The 19043-nt window shown below is 46.2% G+C and overlaps 1 protein-coding gene across 1 annotated transcript in view; it reads right to left on the bottom strand.

The window, feature by feature from the left end:
* Positions 1-10460, bottom strand: part of ACY3 (aminoacylase 3) — a 74145-nt gene extending 63685 nt beyond the window's left edge. Inside the window, exon 1 of the mRNA XM_082266745.1 lies at positions 10201-10460. The gene's annotated coding sequence lies outside the window, so the exon portion shown is untranslated. The remainder of the gene's footprint in view (positions 1-10200) is intronic.
* Positions 10461-19043: the final 8583 nt, after the last annotated feature.

The following is a 19043-nucleotide window of genomic DNA, read 5'->3' as shown; positions in this document are numbered from 1 at the left end:
ACCCTGGCTGCGCCTGCGGCCTGCCGGAAGTCTACTCGAGGACTCGTCTGACCTGGTGGGACTCCGGGAGACTGGTCTCGTCTCAGTCAGTGCCTGTCTGTGGTGGGGTGAGCCAGGATTCAGGACATCTCCTCCTACTGTCCTACGGTAGGTCGCAGGCGGCTACGCCTCACTCACTCCTCCTTGCGCTCCGATGTCCGATCCGTCCGACTGTCAGCTCCTGCCATGGTCAAGCTGCTCTTGCGAGTCGATCGGTGCTCCTCTCTCTCTGTGCACCGCCCCCAGGCGTCACGTCACCAGGTCCGATGTCCTCCTGTGATTGGTCCAGGCTGGACTCTGGACCAATCACAGCCCGGACATCGTTAAAGTGGGGTGTGTCGGGGCGCATTGCTCTGCGCCCCGATGACCTCCAGAAGAGCGCAAATCGGCGCCTCTGCCAGGCGAGGGTGGGGTCAAAAACCCCGCCCCCCCTCATACCCAGCACTAAGTCCGGCGCCCCTAGTGGGTGAAAAATTAACTTTTTTTTTTTTATTTAATCTTTTTTTTTCCTGCTTGCGTTTGGGGGGGGCGGCGCCCCCTATGGGCGGGCTGCCACTGGATCTTGAAGAACAAAAGACTTGGGACCTTGTTTTAAGTATATAAAAGAAAGAAAGGAGGCGCAAACACCTAGTGCATTACCCTTGGACACCTTAAATATGTTTGAATAAAATGCCAAAAACATACTCACAGACATGAACAATAAAATCGCATTTCAAGAATCCACCACATGTGGAATGGAACATGTCCCTGTAAATAGGACCGCTAACACATTTCGGGAGTCAAGCTCCCTTCATCAGAGCTGGTCTTACTTACAGCAGGTCAAATATATACTGACATCACTTAGACAGGTTCCGCCCCCGGTATCTAGACCAACCCGCTGCCTTCAATTCTTCCAATTACTTCTAATGCCTTAATTGATAGCTAATTACTTATAGTTGTTTTAAGTATAGATGCCTGACTCTGCAACATGTTGCTTGCAGAGGTGCTTGACTGCTGTGTTGCCATTTGCAAACGGCTGCGCTGACAGTATAGCAGGCCTCTGTGTAGCCACTGTGTATTCTGCTGGGTAGCTGTTGTATCGCTGGCAGTCCCTGTTCTAACAGCCGTTGTTCACTGTTCTGTCCCCGCTACATGTTTCCCTGTGTGTAGCTCGACATACAGCTAAACCCTCCTATTCTGCAATAAGCCAGACTGAGTGTCGTTTTAGTGCTTTATTTACAAAACAGGGTGGGTGAAACTATTGTAAAAGCAAATACAGATACATACATAATCAGTATATGAAGTATACAGAAATACAATGAATAAGCTAGGCTGTAGATAGCGATAAGTAATTCTCACCAGCCATGCTGCGTTTAGGGGATGCAATCGGCTGCAAGTTTTAGTCCAAAATGTGCTCTAATAACTGGTTCCTTCTTTTAGTTTCTAAGATGTAGTTCCCACTATGCACCTGTTTCTCTTCCTTAGACTGAAGAATGATGGGAGCTTTTGTTAAAGGTGAACAGCTTCTTGTTTCTGCAAACATTTTCAAATTTACTACTGGTACCATCTTGTGGTCAAATCTGATATTGCATGCAAATAACTTAATAACCTGCTGGAGGCAGAACAGAAGGGAAAATGGCAAAGAGCCAATGGTCATCTTCCCATACACCTGAGCAAAAAAAAAAGACAAACATTCTTACCTGAAAGACATCCCTTACCCTCTTGGCGGCAGCTGGCCACAAGGGTGAGGTGAAACATTCATGGCTAAGGACAGTAAGCAAACATTTTTGCAGAACACTGACAATAAGAAACACAAGAAGGTAAAGCTTTCAGAGGCCCACAGAAGGACTGGCAATCCAAATAAAAATATCAGTAAGGAAGGCACTGGCTCCCACCAGCTACTAACATGCATCAGAGTAGTCATAGCACAGAGCAGCCTTTCTCAACCTTTTACCTTAGAGGAACCCTTAAAATCATTTTCAGGTGTTGGTGAATCCATGCTAAAACCAATTAATTGGGTTCAGATGGAATAATGGCCAGTTATATTGGTGGTCAATGGGGAAAAAAGCCCCCTTGTCAGAATGCTACCCTTACCAATAGCTAAAAAGATAGTTGGTGTCATGCTGCTGACTCTGCCAAATGGCATTGGAATTATGCAGGCACCATAAAAATGGGATGTCATTCAATCACAGTTCAAGGAACCTCTAGCAACGTCTGGAGGAATCCTAGTTGAGCATGGCTGGCACAGAGGGATCATTAGACTGCTGGCTACACAATGGCCCATCGCAGGAAAAAACAAACTCTACATGGTTATGAAAATAATACAATTACAATACATACAATTGCTACTCAAGCCATCTTGCAATTCGATGTTATTATAAATGTAGCACACCCCATAAGGAACCGCAAGTAAGCTGGGATTCCCCAACCTGCACAGTCAGGCACACACATTTTCATAGCACTCTTGAGTCAGAGAAGAGTCATTGTCTTTGCTTTTTTGTTATTTATTGAGGGTAATCACTTGGATGGGGATGGGAGGTTATGGGATGCCCATTTTAGTTCAACAACAACTTCAAGGACAATTTTTTCTATATACAGTCTCTATTTACAGTACAGCTCCTCTTCTTCACTCCAGCACACACTTGCTTGCAGAACTAACTGGAACATTGTGAGTATTTGACGAACACTTAGTCAGATGAAGTAATGGCGCAACACAGGCAGGAACCCGAGACCCCTAGTTGTGTAGCAGAATTTCAGTGTCCAGCTTGCATCACTCCTGTGGCTACTGATCCCAGCACCACCTCTTTAGGTACTGCCAACCCGCCTGGCTGCAGCTGCCCTTTTCACTAGCCGTCCAGGCTAACTTCTCCCCACAGTCCTCCAGACTGACACTTACCAGCCCACCCAGCTGACTCTGAGGAGATTTGCCACACGTGCTGACCTGCTCCTGCTGTCCTCTCTTCTTGCTCCCATGCATCCAGAAAGGGTTTCCTCCATGTGTTTTGGTGGGAATCTTCCAGCACCTGAGCCCCAGGCCCGAGGTCACCCCCCTCCCCAGACTAAGGGGCACCCTTAAGGGCCACCGACAGCCTCCTCAGCACTCCATCTCAATATTCCACCCGACTGCTCCTCTCTGGCATGACCCATGCCTATTTATGAGGTGGCCTGGACTGCCCCCTGCCAGCCCTTTACTGGGGATTGACTGAGGCCCTCATATATATTTTAAGCAGCCCCTCCTAACCTCCACCCACTATGTCTAGAACATTCTCCAATGTCCCAGAGAACTCCCGGCCCTGAACTAAAGTAACCCTGACTCAGATTACATAGGTCAGGCTTAGTCTTGAGCTAACTATATTTTGCCTGCCCCAACAGACTTAAATAAACTGTAGCACACTTCTAGAGGGTGCTGAAGTGTGCTACATAATTTATACTTCTATTTCAAGCTGCTGCCACTGCATCTTCCTACAGCTGTAAAAAAAAAAAAAAAAAACACAAATCCAATAAAAACACAGAAAATAGGACTTTTTTTGGTGGAAAACCCCTAAAGGGTTAACTACAGCTAAAGCGATATTAACACTGCAGCTTCCCACATCAAAACGCAGAGATTTCATCAATTGATAGCATCTGCCATTTAGTAGACTGGAAAGCACATAATGAAAAACAGTAATTTGATCAAAACAGAAAAAAGTAAGAATCTGCAACAAAGCTAATAAAATTCCACAATGTACTGTACATGGGAGAGGAGAAGGTACTTTTTTCACCCATAATGCATGGGTGAGTGCCTTAAGTCCGTCCCAAGCATTGCGAAATTCACAAAGTGCTCCAGTGGTCATTTGGGGCTCCATTAGACCCAGGGAAGTATTAGCCAGGGAAATCAGAGGCGCTGTATGCTCAGAGACTATAGTTGGCACTATTATCAGGCAGAACCTACATGCGAGAAAGCTGAAGAGAAATGATGTCGCCCTTGGGAACAGACCTGCATTTACCCTAGGTGCACATCAATGCGTTTTTTGCGGGTCGCGTTTGCGTGGAATCGGTAGCTGGTTCATTTCAATAGGCCGCCGTGCCTGCGATTCCCACAGAAAAAAGATGCATGCACCTATTTCAAAACATGGGCCAGAGGGAAATCACATGGTCATTTTGACCATGCAATTTCCCTGGTTCCCTGCACTGGCACTGCAATTTTTCATGTGTGGGGGTGCCAATCAGAATTAATGGCAGCGTGTTTTCTTACAGCAGCATATTTTTACTGCACCCACAGTCACAATCCAAAGCTAGGTGTGAACCTAGCTTTAGCCAGATAACAATCCAAAACATCAGCCACAAACACCCATGTGAAAAGCCTTACATAAAGTCTAGAGAGCAGGGTCTCCACCAGGGGAGCAACAGATGGAATGGTAACAACTTTATTAGCTAGGTAGAGGAAAACTGCTTGTACAGCACTTGTTGCTAGATTTTGTGAGGTCAGGAGGACAAAATAGGAACACGTGGCCTTGAGCAGCCTAAAATGTTTGGAAGAGGGGCACTGTAGGGTAGGAGAGAGGGTTCAATCTACCCATTGGTACGCTGCCTTAGACTGTATGATCAGGAAATTTTGACTTTCTAGTAAAATCTGTTTCCTGGAGTACAGTACAGGACATAAGCTTCTTTAAAAGATAAGCAGGGGAGGACTTGGCCAGGGGGCAGGGGGGCAATTGCCCTCCAGGCCCCTCTGATGCCCAATAAAAAGGCTGCACCGCTTCTGCCACAGACATGCCTAAAGGATTCCCGGTGAAGAGAAGTAAAAAGTCTCCACCATGACCTACTGATTGCTGGAAAAAGACAAGGACAGAGCTCCCTCCCCCCCCCCCCTCCCCGCCACCATGGATGGTATAAACTGTGTCTGAACAGAGGCCAGTTTCATGCACCACTGGAGACTCTCCTCCCCCGGCAAGCCCCGATTAACCACTTGCCGACCGCCGCACGACTATCTACGTGGGCGGTCAGCCCCTCACAGGCAAAGTGACGTAGGTCTACGTCGCTCGCCTGTGAGGGTTTAGGGAGCGAGCGCGCGCCGCCGGAGGCGCGCTCCCGCTCCCGCGTGGTCACGGACCCCCCCGCGCGCGTGACCGGCGGACCCGATCGCCGCCGGCCACTCTGCGATCGGCGGGGGAGAGGGAGAAAGTCAGGCAGCTTGTGTAAACAAGCTGCCTGTCATTCTCCTCTCTGTATGAGAGCTGATCACATGGATCTACTATGTAGATCCATTGATCACTCTGCATACAGTTGCAGCCCCAGCCAATCACAGTTAGAAGCACGCCCCTAGGGACACACACAGCCCCTCCCTCTCAAATAAAGTTAACCCCTTCACTACCAGTGTATTTTTACAGTAACAGTGCATATATATAGCACTGATTACTGTAGAAATGTCACTGGTAACCCCAAAAGTGTCAAAAATGTCAGTCAAGGGTCCGATCTGTCCGCCGCATTGTCGCAGTACCGCAAAAAAAATCGCAGATCGCCGCCATTACGCGTTAAAAAAAAAAACAACAAAAATGACAAAAATCTTTCCCTTTGTTAGTAAACGCAATAACTTTTGCGCAAACCAATCAAAATACGCTTTTTGCGATTTTTTTTACCAAACATAGGTAGCATAAAACAAATTGGCCGAAAATATTAAAAAATTTTGATTTTTACATTTATTTTTGGGGGAATTTCATATAAAAAAAAGGGAAAAATATTGCTATTTTTGCAAAATTTACGCTCTTTTTTTGTTTATAGCGCGTGATCAAAAAATCGCACAGGTGATCAAATACCGCCAAAAGAAAGCTCTGTTTGTGGGAAAAAAAGGACGCCAAATTCGTTTAGGTACAGCGTCGCACGACCGCGCAATTGTCCGTTAAAGTCACGCAGTGCCGAATCGCAAAATACCCCCTGGTCAGGAAGGGGGTAAAATCTTCCGGGGCTTAAGTGGTTAAGCTGTCCCAGCTCCCCCAACTGCCCCCTGCTGGCCAGGTCAGGAACCCAGATTCGGCCTTGGTGAGTAGAGACTACCTGGAGCGTAGCTTCAGCCTGGAATGGGGGTCAGGAGGAGGCCGGGAAGAGGGATAGTGGGAGGGGGGCCAATTCACTGCCCCAAGGGCCTCTGGTTTGTACTTGCCCCCTCGGCTGAAGGTTGCCAGTCAGCCCCTGAAGATAAGTATGGCCAAAGCAACTGTCTGCAGGTAATCAGAGAGAGGCCTAAGAAGTCAACACACAGCAAAGCCCTACGGGGACAGTGCTACATAAAGAAGAGGTCACCCACTTTACCATCTGCCTGTTGGACCCTGTTCCCTCACAGCTACTATGGTCACTCTCTTGCTCTATCCTATGCTCCCTCACTCAAATCTTTAATTTCTCCCTCTCTACTGGCACTTTCCCCTCCCCTCTAAAGCATGTGCGGATCACCCCCATACTTAAAAAGCTCTCACTGGATCCCACCAACCTAAACAACTTTAGACCCTTCTCTTTGCTACTACTTACCTCTAAACATTCAGAATGCTTAGTCTACAACCGTTGCAGCTCATACCTCACTTAAAAAAACCTTCTTGACCCCTTACAGTCTGACTATCGCTCGCTACACTACGCTATTCTTAGCCCCCGAGGGCATAACTTTACATTTATCAACATTAAACCTTATTTGCTACATAGTTGCCCAATAAAACATTGCATTCAGGTCAGCTTGTAAATTGGAGACCTCCTCTAAAGAATTTATTCCACTGCAAAGCTTGGTGTCATCTGCAAAGACTGAAATGCTACTTTTAATCCCAGACCCTATATCATTTATGAAGATATTAAAAAGTAAGGGTCCCAACACTGAACCTTGGGGTACACCACTGATAACCTTAGACCATTCAGAGTAAAGCCCTGTAGAAATTCGGCCGGGAAATTTCGTCCGACGACCGATCTGCCGATTTTCGGCTTGTTAGTATGGTGCTTCCGACAACCGACTCCGACTTTTCAGGCAAAAAAATCCTGGTGTGCAGGCTATATAATTTTTGTCGACCGTCAAAACACGTCCGATTTTCATCTCATTAGTACAGATTTCAATGGGGAAAAATCTTATGAGCAAGTCTGGGCATGCTCAGAGATGAAAGAACACAAAGAAAGCAATCCAACACATGACATCACTTCTGAAGTAGAATATCTGTCGTGCGGGAAAATTTGTGTGCAGTCTAGAGCACATTCCAACCAACAGACACGCACTCTGGACAAAAGACGGACGACCGGTCGGCGGAAATTCGTTGCGTGTGTTTTAGAATTTTAGAATTTACGAGGCTTTAGAATCCTTAGTGTTTTAGAATTTATGAGGCTTTAGAATCATTAACCACTACTCTCTGAATTCTATCTTTTAGCCAATTTTCTATCCAATTACAAACCGATCTTTCCAAGCCAGTAGACTTTACCTTACACATTAGCTGTGTGTGGGGAACGGTGTCAAACGCTTTTGCAAAATCCAAGTATACCACGTCCACAGCCACCACTCTGTCCATGGTTTTACTTACCTCCTCCTCATAAACAAAGCTTTGCTTGCTTTGGAAACCGCAGCTTGGCATTGCATGCTATTATTAAGCTTATGGTCTACCAGAACACCCAGATCCTTCTCCGCTATGGATTCCCCCAGTTCTACTCCGCCTAGTATGTATGATGTATGCATATTCTTAGCCCCCAAGTGCATAACTTTACATTTATCAACATTAAACCTCATTTGCCACATAGTTGCCCAATGAAACATTGCATTGAGGTCGGCTTGTAAGTTGGGGACATCCTGTAAATAAGTTATTCCACTGCAAAGCTTGGTGTCATCTGCAAAGACTGAAATAGTACTTTTAATCCCAGACCCTATATCATTTATAAAGATATTAAAAAGTAAGGGTCCCAACACTGAACCTTGGGGTATACCACGGATAACATTAGACCATTCAGAGTAAGAATCATTAACCACTTTACCGCTGAGTACCGTAGTACTACTGCGGCAAAGTGGCTCTTGTAGGTCTGACGACGTAGACCTACGTCGTCAGACACACCCCCTTCTCGGCGGCCCGCGCACGCCGCCGGAGGCTCGCTCCCGCTGTTTTCAGTCACAGCGGGAGTCGGGCCAGGGGAGGAGCAGCGGCGATCGCCGCCGCTCTTCCCCGATCGTCGGGGATCTAGTGTGGAGATCCGCCCGCCTGTGTAAACACAAGCGGGCGGATCTCCCAAGTGACAGGCAGGGTCAGATTGCAGGGTTCAGCATAGCTGAACCCTGGATCTGTCCTTGTGTCACTCAGTCCCCCCCCCCCCCACACGTTAGTAAGCACCAGGCATACATTAACCCCTCCCTCTCCAATAAAATTAACCCCTTCCCTGCCAGTGTCATTTTTTACAGTAACAGTGCATATATATAGCACTGATTACTGCAGTAATGTCACTGGTACCCCCAAAAGTGTCAAAAATGTCAGTCAAGGGTCCGATCTCTCCGACCGCAATGTCGCAGTCCCGCAAAAAAAAATCGCAGATCGCCGCCATTACGCGTTAAAAAAAAAAAAACACCAAAAATGACAGAAATCTTTCCCTTTGTTAGTAAACGCAATAACTTTTGCGCAAACCAATCAAAATACGCTTATTGTGATATTTTTTACCAAACATAGGTAGCAGAAAACAAATTGGCCGAAAATTTTAAAAAAATTTGATTTTTACATTTTTTTGGGGGGGAATTTCATATAAAAAAATGTGAAAAATATTGTTATTTTTTCAAAATAAACGCTCTTTTTTTGTTTATAGCGCAAAAAGTAAAAATCACACAGGTGATCAAATACCACCAAAAGAAAGCTCTGTTTGTGGAAAAAAAAGGACGTAAATTTCGTTTGGGTACTACGTCGCACGACCGCGCAATTGTCAGTTAAAGTTGCACAGCGCCGAATCGCAAAAAGTGGCCCAGACGTAAGACAGCAAAATGCTCTAGTGGTAAAGTGGTTAATCACTACTCTCTGAATTCTATCTTTTAGCCAATTTTCTATCCATTTACAAACTGATCTTTCCAAGCCAATAGACTTTACCTTACACAATAGGCGTGTGTGGGGAACTGTGTCAAACGCTTTTGCAAAATCCAAGTATACCACGTCCACAGCCACCCCTCTGTCCAAGGTTTTACTTACCTCCTCGTAAGCAAAGCTTTGCTTGCTTTGGAAACCACAGCTTGGCATTGCATGCTATTATTAAGCTTATAATCTACCAGAACACCCAGATCCTTCTCCGCTATGGATTCCCCCAGTTCTGCTCCCCCTAGTATGTATGATGCATGCAAATTCGCAGCTACGAATATGCATGCATCATACATACTAGGTGGAGTAGAACTGGGGGAATCCATAGCGGAGAAGGATCTGGGTGTTCTGGTAGACCAGGGATCCTCAAACCACGGCCCTCCAGCTGTTGCGGAACTACATATCCCAGGAGGCATTATAAAACTCTCACATTCACAGACATGACTAGGCATGATGGGAATTGTAGTTCCTGAACAACTGGAGGGCCGTAGCTTGAAGACCCCTGGTGTACCAGAACACCCAGATCCTTCTCCGCTATTGATTCCCTCAGTTCTACTCCACCTAGTATGTATGATGCATGAATATTCTTAGCCCCCAAGTGCATAACTTTACATTTATCAACATTAAACCTCATTTGCCACATAGTTGCCCAATGAAGCAGTGCATTGAGGTCAGCTTTTAAATTGGGGACATCCTGTAAATAAGTTATTCCACTGCAAACTTGGTGTCATCTGCAAAGACTGAAATGGTACTTTTAATCCCAGACCCTATATCATTTATAAAGATATTAAAAAGTAATGGTCCCAATACTTGGCTTAGAATTCCCATTATATACACTTTTGGCTGTGGACACGGGTCAACATGGGCACCCTGACCGGTCTGCAACCACGCAGCCCCATACACAACAAACTGCGATGCTCTGTTTTTTTCTGCTTTCAACACATCAACTTCAGGGACAACATGTTCACTTGCTGCCTACTATATCCAACTGAATTTCAGATGCATTGTAATGAGATAATCAATGGTATTTACTTAACCCGTCAGTGATCATAAAGTTATGGCTGATCGGTGCAAATCCTACAGCACAGGCCTATTAAGCAAAAAACAATCAAAAAGAGAAATGAACAATCCTGATTCCTACCTGTTACAATGAGTTCTCTTTTTCACGCTCTCTCCGGACTTGTCCACTTATCACTTGGTGTCTGTGAGATCAGGCATTGCAGCAATGTGTCAATGGTATTCACAAGTTACACTAATTAGGTATTAACCCCAGGAATTCAGTTGGGGCCAAAGGTCACACGTGATCTTCAACTGCAGAGCACAGCTCAGGTGATCGCACTGTCCCCCCTCGACCTGCACAGCGTGACCCTACACCATCCGTGACTTTACGTGTGTGTGCTCTCGGACAATGCAGTCATATGACAGTAGCAAACATTGTCACTGCATCAACAGTCTACATGCCAGGGCCTGCAGCAAAAATATCATTGAACTCACATCAGCTTTCTTTACTGTCATTTACTGCAAATATAAGCACAGAGCTTGCTTATCCCACCGGTCTGGGTTTTTGCAGACCTGCCCCCATGGAAATGTTTGCAAAAAAAAAACAAGTCTGTCGAGTTCAACCAAAAGAACCAGTAGTGAGACGATTGCGGAATTCACCATTGTAGACTCCTTGTGAAAATGCTACTTGCCTGGCTGTCTCTGCCTTCTATACTTCCTAAATCACGGACCCAGATCAAGACTGCAGCCAGCAGCACTGCAGCACATGACTTCACGTCAGATATAAACACCATTGAAATTAATTATAAATGTCTTGCAAGATGGTACATAATACCGGTAAAAGCATAAAAATGCCAACCAGAAAAATCCCCACTGTGTTGGAGGGGATGTTATGTGAAGAGTACAGTGATCCACATATGGTGGGATAGTCCCAAAAACCAAAAATATTAGCAGAAGGTGAAATGACAGGGGTAGATATCATCCAGTGGCGGCCCGTCCATTTGGGGCACAGGGGCGCCGCCCCCCATCCATGCGTCCGGCCCCCTAATCTACATGCAGGGCGCCAGACGCATGGATTCCAATGGGTTTTTTTTTTTTGAAGCACGTGATTAGAGCCCGAGGCTCTAATAGGCTTCAAAAAAGGGTGGACTCGGGGCGCAGAGCACTGCGGCCTGAGCCCACCCGCTGCCTGCCAGTCTAGGGTGAGAGAGCCGGTGACCGGGGAGGGGGGTATGGTGTGCAGGCTGGAGCTGGTGGGGTTGGGGGGGGGGGGGTATGGTGTGCGGGCTGGAGCTGGTGTGGTTGGGGGGGGGTATGGCGAGCTGGCTGGAGCTGGTGTGGTTGGGGAGGGGGAGTATGGTGTGCGGGCTGGAGCTGGTGTGGTTGGGGGGGGGGGGTATGGTGTGTGGGCTAGAGCTGGTGTGGTTGGGGGGGTATGGTGTGCGGGCTGGAGCTGGTGTGGTTGGGGGGGGGTACAGTGTGTGGGCTAGAGCTGGTGTGGTTTGGGGGGGTATGGTGTGTGGGCTAGAGCTGGTGTGGTTTGGGGGGGGGTATGGTGTGCGGGCTGGAGCTGGTGTGGTTGGGGGGGGGTACGGTGTGTGGGCTAGAGCTGGTGTGGTTTGGGGGGGTATGGTGTGCGGGCTGGAGCTGGTGTGGTTGGGGGGGGTATGGTGTGTGGGCTGGAGCTGGTGTGGTCGGGGGGGGGGGGGTTATGGTGTGCAGGCTGGAGCTGGTGTGGTCGGGGGGGGGGGGTATGATGTGGTCCGTCTGCCTGGCCCATGGAGCACCAGTCACCACTGATATTATCGATGATCCAGGGGTATGTCTATTTCATAAAATTAATTAATTAAAAAAAACAATATAAAAGTACAATAGTACCAAATTGAATAAACGCCGCAAAGGGGGCAATCCCAAAAAAAATGGCTAGACCCAGAAAGTCCTACACTTAGAGACTGGTTTAAAAGAATTGAATAAATATACAATATGGAATATCTAAATAGCAGAGATGAAGACCAGACAGAGACTTTCTAAAATAAATAGGAAAAATGGACAGAATTGAAATTCTTCCTGTCAGCGCTATAGCCAAAAGACGGTTACAGCGCGCGCATAAATTGCCGGGAAGGCATCCATATACGACGTCCTGTGCAAGAGCTGTCTGTGCGCCCCCTGCGGCGTGCGCACGGCTCGCTCTTTGATTAGCGAGTCCACGAGCCTCAGCTGCTCAGAGATCGGAGTAAGGGGCCTTCCCTGCCAGTGTCATTATTATAGTAACAGTGCATATTATTTAGCACTGATTACTGTAGTAATGTCACTGGTCCCCAAAAAGTGTCAAAAATGTCAGTTAGGGGCCCGATCTGTCCGCCGTAATGTTGCAGTCCAGCTAAAAAATGCTGATCGCCGCCATTACTAATAAAAACAAAAAAATAGAAAAAAATTCCAAAAATCTATCCAGTAGTTTGTAAACGCAATAACTTTTGCGCAAACCAATTAAAATACGCTTTTTGGGATTTTTTTTTACCAAAAATATGTAGCAGAATACAAATTGGCCTAAACTGATAAAAAAAATCGATTTTTTAATTTTTTTTATTGGGGATGTTTTATAGCAGAATGTAAAAAATATGGCATTTTTTCAAAAATGTCGCTCTTATTTTGTTTATAGCAGAAAATCTAAAAACCGCACAGGTGATCAAATACCACCAAAAGAAAGCTCTATTTGTGGGAAAAAAAGGACATCAATTTTATTTGGGTACAGCGTCGCACGACCGCGCAATTTTTTGTTGAAGAAACGCAGTGCCGAATCGCAAAAAATGGCCTCGTCATTAACCACTTAACGACCAGCCACGTAGATCTACGTCAGCTGACTTTGCGTGGTTATACCGGGATGATGCCTCTAGCATCGTTGTTTAGAGCCGACGGTTGGCTTTCCGTCGGTACTGACCGATGCGGCTCGGGAGCTGCTCGATCGTTACCCGGGGGGCGGGAGGGGACGTCCCCCCCCTCCCGCCGCCTTCCGTGGCTTTGCTCAGGGCTCCCGTCCCACCGGGAGCCCCGAGCACTCAGCCGGGAACGTCCGCCGGCTGGATGGAGTCCCGATGAATGCCGGAAACGGCATCGATCGGGTCTACGATGACGTAACCCGGAGGCGGCGTCCATGACGTCACTTCCGGGTTACTGTGCTGCAAAAGGCGGCAGATTTGAAAAACGGCTGTATGCAAAAATGCCGTTTTCGGCGTTTTGCATACAGGGAGGTGTAGTGGAGGGGTCTAGGGTCTTTTAGAACCCTCGATCCCTCCATAAAGTGTACCTGTCACTACATATTGGTGTGACAAGGGATGTTTACATTGCTTGTGACAGCAATAAAAGTGATCAGATTTTTATTTTTTTTTAAAAAACCTGTAATAAACTTAAAAAAAAAGAAAAAATAAATAGGAAAAAAAAAAAAAAACATTTAGCCGCCCCCGTCACCGTTAGCTCGCGCACAAAAAAAAACGTATACGCAAGTCGAGCCGCGAATGAAATCGCTGTTCAAACCACACATGTGAGGTATCGCCGCGATCGCCAGAGCATGGGCAATAATTTTAAAAAAAGAGCTACACTCTAACTCTAAACTGGTAACCGTTAAATAAATTTAAAGCGTCGCAGATTGAGATCTCTATTGACCGTAGTTTGTCGCCATCCCACGGGGGGGGGGGGCAATTTTAAACCGTAACATGTTGGGTATCTATTTACTCGGCGTGACATCATCTTTCACAATATACAAAAAAAATGGGCTAACTTTACTGTTTAGTATTTTTTAAATGCAGTGAAATGTGATTTTATAAATTTTTTCCAAAAAAATGACGATTTTAAGGCCGCAGCGCAAATACCGCGTGACAAAAATTTTGCAATGACCGACATTTTATTCTCCAGAGTCTTTGCTAAAAAAATATATATAATGTTTGGGGGTTCTAAGTAGTTTTCTAGGAAAAAAATACTGGTTTTAACTTGTAAACAAAAAGTGTCCGAAATAGGGCTGGGGGTAAAGTGGTTAAGGGGGCAAAGCTTTCCGGGGCTGAAGTGGTTAGAAGTCAGCAGATACACTTTTTGCAGCTGCTAACTTTTAATAAACACAATTGGCTGGAACTCCGCTTTAAGTGCCCAGTAAGGAAGTGGTTACAGGAACTAGCAAAAATGCAGAAATCTGGGTGGAATAGTGGAAGGAGAGAGACAGTGAAATAAAAGGAGGATGCACAATAAGGAAAAAGAGAGATGTAAGTAGGGAAGAGGGGAAGGAGGTAGTGGAGAGTTTTAGAAAGTTTTAGAACTTTCGTACTTTTTGGAATGTTTATGTATTTATAAATCTACAGGATATTGAAACCCAAATAAAGTTTAAATACATAAAGACTGCAGTCAGGGGCAGTGTTGGGCATGTTACTTAGTAAAAGTTAAGTAATAAGTTATAGTTACTAGTTACTTCTCACAAAAAGTAACTGAGTTAGTAACTGAGTTACATCAGTAAAAAAGTAACTAATAACCAGGGAAAGTAACTATTGCGTTACTTACGTTAAATATTATTTTAAAACATTTTACACTAATCTACACTATTTTAACTAGCTTTCAAACAAAAAAAGTTTACATTTTATTTTATTTTACTTTTTTTTTTTTACACTGTATCTTTACATTTCTTTTTTTTTATCTCTTTTATTGCTATGAACAACATCCCTTGTGATAGCATGAGCAATGAGAGGTCCTCTTTATGGAGAGATCTGGGCTCTTTTGGACCCCATGTCTCTCCTCTGGCCTCCAAAGCATCCAGCGGAGCAAAAAAGCAAAATTGGGACTTTAAATGAGGTGTGACCAGCCGAGAAGTAGACATAAAACATAATAAGGGGGACCAGAAGGATAATAATAAAATCGTCTGTTTATTGACAGTCTATAGACCAAATAATAATAAAACCAAAAAGCTCAGTAAAAACATGTGACCCATGGTAATGGGGTACACATGAATGAAACATAAATAGGCATACATGGTCCAAGACAAGAGTACATAGTAATGCGATATTCTCCTGGTACATACAAATAAGTAAAAAGAACTTTAATAAGGTCACGGAAGCAAGGTATAATAACAACTTGTAATAGATAAAATTGCCTGTGTTGAACTCAACGCGTTTCGTGAAAATTTCACTTCATCAGGAGTAGGCATGATACAAGTGTCTAGAGAAAATATACATAACGAATAACAGTAAATACAGTAAACAAGTAAACCTCACACAACTAAGAAAGGTATAGCTTACAATGAGGTAGGGTAGCATCCAGGAATAGGTCCCACCCGGGAACTGAGGGAGCGAGGCCTGCGTGCGTCAGGCAGGTAAGATAATGGAATGATATATAGAGCAGTGTGTTGGGGGGGAGCAGTGTGTCGAGGATAGCAGTGTGTCAAAGGGGGGATCAGTGTGTCAGAGGGGGGGATCAGTGTGTCAGAGGTGGGGGAGGGAATTGAATCAGAGGGGGAGAGCAGTGTGTCAGGGGGGGGAGCAGTGTGTCGGGGGGGGGGCAGTGTGTCAGGGGGGGGAGCAGTGTGTTAGAGGGGGGAGCAGTGTGTCAGAGGGGGGGAGCAGTTTGTCAGAGGGAGGGGGAATTGTCAGAGGGGGGGAGCAGTGTGTCAGAAGGGGGGGAGTTTGTCAGAGGGGGAAGCAGTGTGTCGGGGGGGGGTTGTCAGAGGGGGAGCAGTGTGCCGGGGGGGTTTGTCAGAGGGGGGAGCAGTGTGTCAGGTGGAGGAGCAGTGTCCGCACTGACCACTGTGGGTACAGTGTGGGTTCAGGTCAGTGATGGGTACAGTATGAATTCAGGTCAGTGATGGGTACAATGTGGGTTCAGGTCAGTGATGGGTACAATGTGTGTTCAGGTCAGTGATTGGTACAATGTGAGCCCAGGTCAGTGATAGGTACAATGTGGGTTCAGGTCAGTGATTGGTACAATGTGGGTTCAGGTCAGTGATGGGTACAATGTGAGCTCAGGTCAGTGATTGGTACAATGCGGGTTCGGGTCAGTGATGGGTACAATGTGGGTTCAGGTCAGTGATGGGTACAATGTGGGTTCAGGACAGTGATAAGTACAATGTTGGGTTCGGGTCAGTGATAGGTACAATGTGGGTTCAGGTCAGTGATTGGTACAATGTGAGTTCAGGTCAGTGATGGGTACAGTATGAATTCAGGTCAGTGATGGGTACAATGTGGGTTCAGGTCAGTGATGGGTACAGTGTGGGTTCAGGACAGTGATAAGTACAATGTTGGGTTCGGGTCAGTGATAGGTACAATGTGGGTTCAGGTCAGTGATTGGTACAATGTGAGTTCAGGTCAGTGATGGGTACAGTATGAATTCAGGTCAGTGATGGGTACAATGTGGGTTCAGGTCAGTGATGGGTACAGTGTGGGTTCAGGTCAGTGATGGGTACAGTATGAATTCAGGTCAGTGATGGGTACAATGTGGGTTCAGGTCAGTGATGGGTACAATGTGTGTTCAGGTCAGTGATGGGTACAATGTGAGCCCAGGTCAGTGATAGGTACAATGTGGGTTCAGGTCAGTGATTGGTACAATGTGGGTTCAGGTCAGTAATGGGTACAATGTGAGCTCAGGTCAGTGATTGGTACAATGCGGGTTCGGGTCAGTGATGGGTACAATGTGGGTTCAGGTCAGTGATGGGTACAATGTGGGTTCAGGTCAGTGATGGGTACAATGTGGGTTCGGGTCAGTGATAGGTACAATGTGGGCTCAGGTCAGTGATTGGTACAATGTGGGTTCAGGTCAGTGATGGGTACAATGTGGGTTCAGGTCAGTGATGGGTACAATGTGGGTTCAGGTCAGTGATGGGTACAATATGGGTTCAGGTCAGTGATGGGTACAATGTGGGTTCAGGTCAGTGATGGGTACAATGTGGGTTCAGGTCAGTGATGGGTACAATGTGGGTTCAGGTCAGTGATGGGTACAATATGGGTTCAGGTCAGTGATGGGTACAATGTGGTTTCAGGTCAGTGATGAGTTCAATGTGGGTTCAGGTCAGTGATTGGTACAATATGGGTTCAGGTCAGTGATGGGTACAATGTGGGTTCAGGTCAGTGATGGGTACAATGTGAGCTCAGGTCAGTGATGGGTACAATATGGGTTCGGGTCAGTGATGGGTACAATGTGGGTTCAGGTCAGTGATGAGTTCAATGTGGGTTCAGGTCAGTGATTGGTACAATATAGGTTCAGGTCAGTGATGGGTACAATGTGTGTTCTGGTCAGTGATTGGTACAATGTGGGTTCAGGTCAGTGATTGGTACAATATGGGTTCAGGTCAGTGATGGGTACAATGTAGGTTCAAGTCAGTGATGGGTACAATGTGAGCTCAGGTCAGTGATGGGTACAATATGGGTTTGGGTCAGTGATGGGTACAATGTGGGTTCAGGTCAGTGATGGGTACAATGTGGGTTCAGGTCAGTGATTGGTACAATGTGAGTTCAGGTCAGTGATGGGTACAGTATGAATTCAGGTCAGTGATGGGTACAATGTGGGTTCAGGTCAGTGATGGGTACAGTGTGGGTTCAGGTCAGTGATGGGTACAGTATGAATTCAGGTCAGTGATGGGTACAATGTGGGTTCAGGTCAGTGATGGGTACAATGTGTGTTCAGGTCAGTGATGGGTACAATGTGAGCCCAGGTCAGTGATAGGTACAATGTGGGTTCAGGTCAGTGATTGGTACAATGTGGGTTCAGGTCAGTGATGGGTACAATGTGAGCTCAGGTCAGTGATTGGTACAATGCGGGTTCGGGTCAGTGATGGGTACAATGTGGGTTCAGGTCAGTGATGGGTACAATGTGGGTTCAGGTCAGTGATGGGTACAATGTGGGTTCGGGTCAGTGATAGGTACAATGTGGGCTCAGGTCAGTGATTGGTACAATGTGGGTTCAGGTCAGTGATGGGTACAATGTGGGTTCAGGTCAGTGATGGGTACAATATGGGTTCAGGTCAGTGATGGGTACAATGTGGGTTCAGGTCAGTGATGGGTACAATGTGGGTTCAGGTCAGTGATGGGTACAATGTGGGTTCAGGTCAGTGATGGGTACAATATGGGTTCAGGTCAGTGATGGGTACAATGTGGTTTCAGGTCAGTGATGAGTTCAATGTGGGTTCAGGTCAGTGATTGGTACAATATGGGTTCAGGTCAGTGATGGGTACAATGTGGGTTCAGGTCAGTGATGGGTACAATGTGAGCTCAGGTCAGTGATGGGTACAATATGGGTTCGGGTCAGTGATAGGTACAATGTGGGTTCAGGTCAGTGATGAGTTCAATGTGGGTTCGGGTCAGTGATTGGTACAATATAGGTTCAGGTCAGTGATGGGTACAATGTGTGTTCTGGTCAGTGATTGGTACAATGTGGGTTCAGGTCAGTGATTGGTACAATATGGGTTCAGGTCAGTGATGGGTACAATGTAGGTTCAAGTCAGTGATGGGTACAATGTGAGCTCAGGTCAGTGATGGGTACAATATGGGTTTGGGTCAGTGATGGGTACAATGTGGGTTCAGGTCAGTGATGGGTACAATGTGGGTTCAGGTCAGTGATGGGTACAATGTGGGTTCAGGTCAGTGATGAGTACAATGTGTGTTCAGGTCAGTGATTGGTACAATGTGGGTTCAGGTCAGTGATTGGTACAATATGGGTTCAGGTCAGTGATGGGTACAATGTGAGCTCAGGTCAGTGATGGGTACAATGTGGGTTCAGGTCAGTGATGGGTACAATGTGGGTTCAGGTCAGTGATGGGTACAATGTGTGTTCGGGTCAGTGATGGGTACAATGTGGGTTCAGGTCAGTGATGGGTACAATGTGTGTTCAGGTCAGTGATTGGTACAATGTGGGGTCAGGTCAGTGATGGGTACAATGTGGGTTCAGGTCAGTGATTGGTACAATGTGGGTTCAGGTCAGTGATTGGTGCAATGTGGGATCAGGTCAGTGATTGGTACAATG

The sequence above is a fragment of the Pelophylax lessonae genome (assembly GCF_965119305.1).
Source record: "Pelophylax lessonae genome assembly, chromosome: 9".
Taxonomy (NCBI): domain Eukaryota; kingdom Metazoa; phylum Chordata; class Amphibia; order Anura; family Ranidae; genus Pelophylax; species Pelophylax lessonae.
The sequence above is the reverse complement of the archived record's forward strand: the minus strand, read 5'-3'. Positions and strand labels throughout refer to the sequence as shown.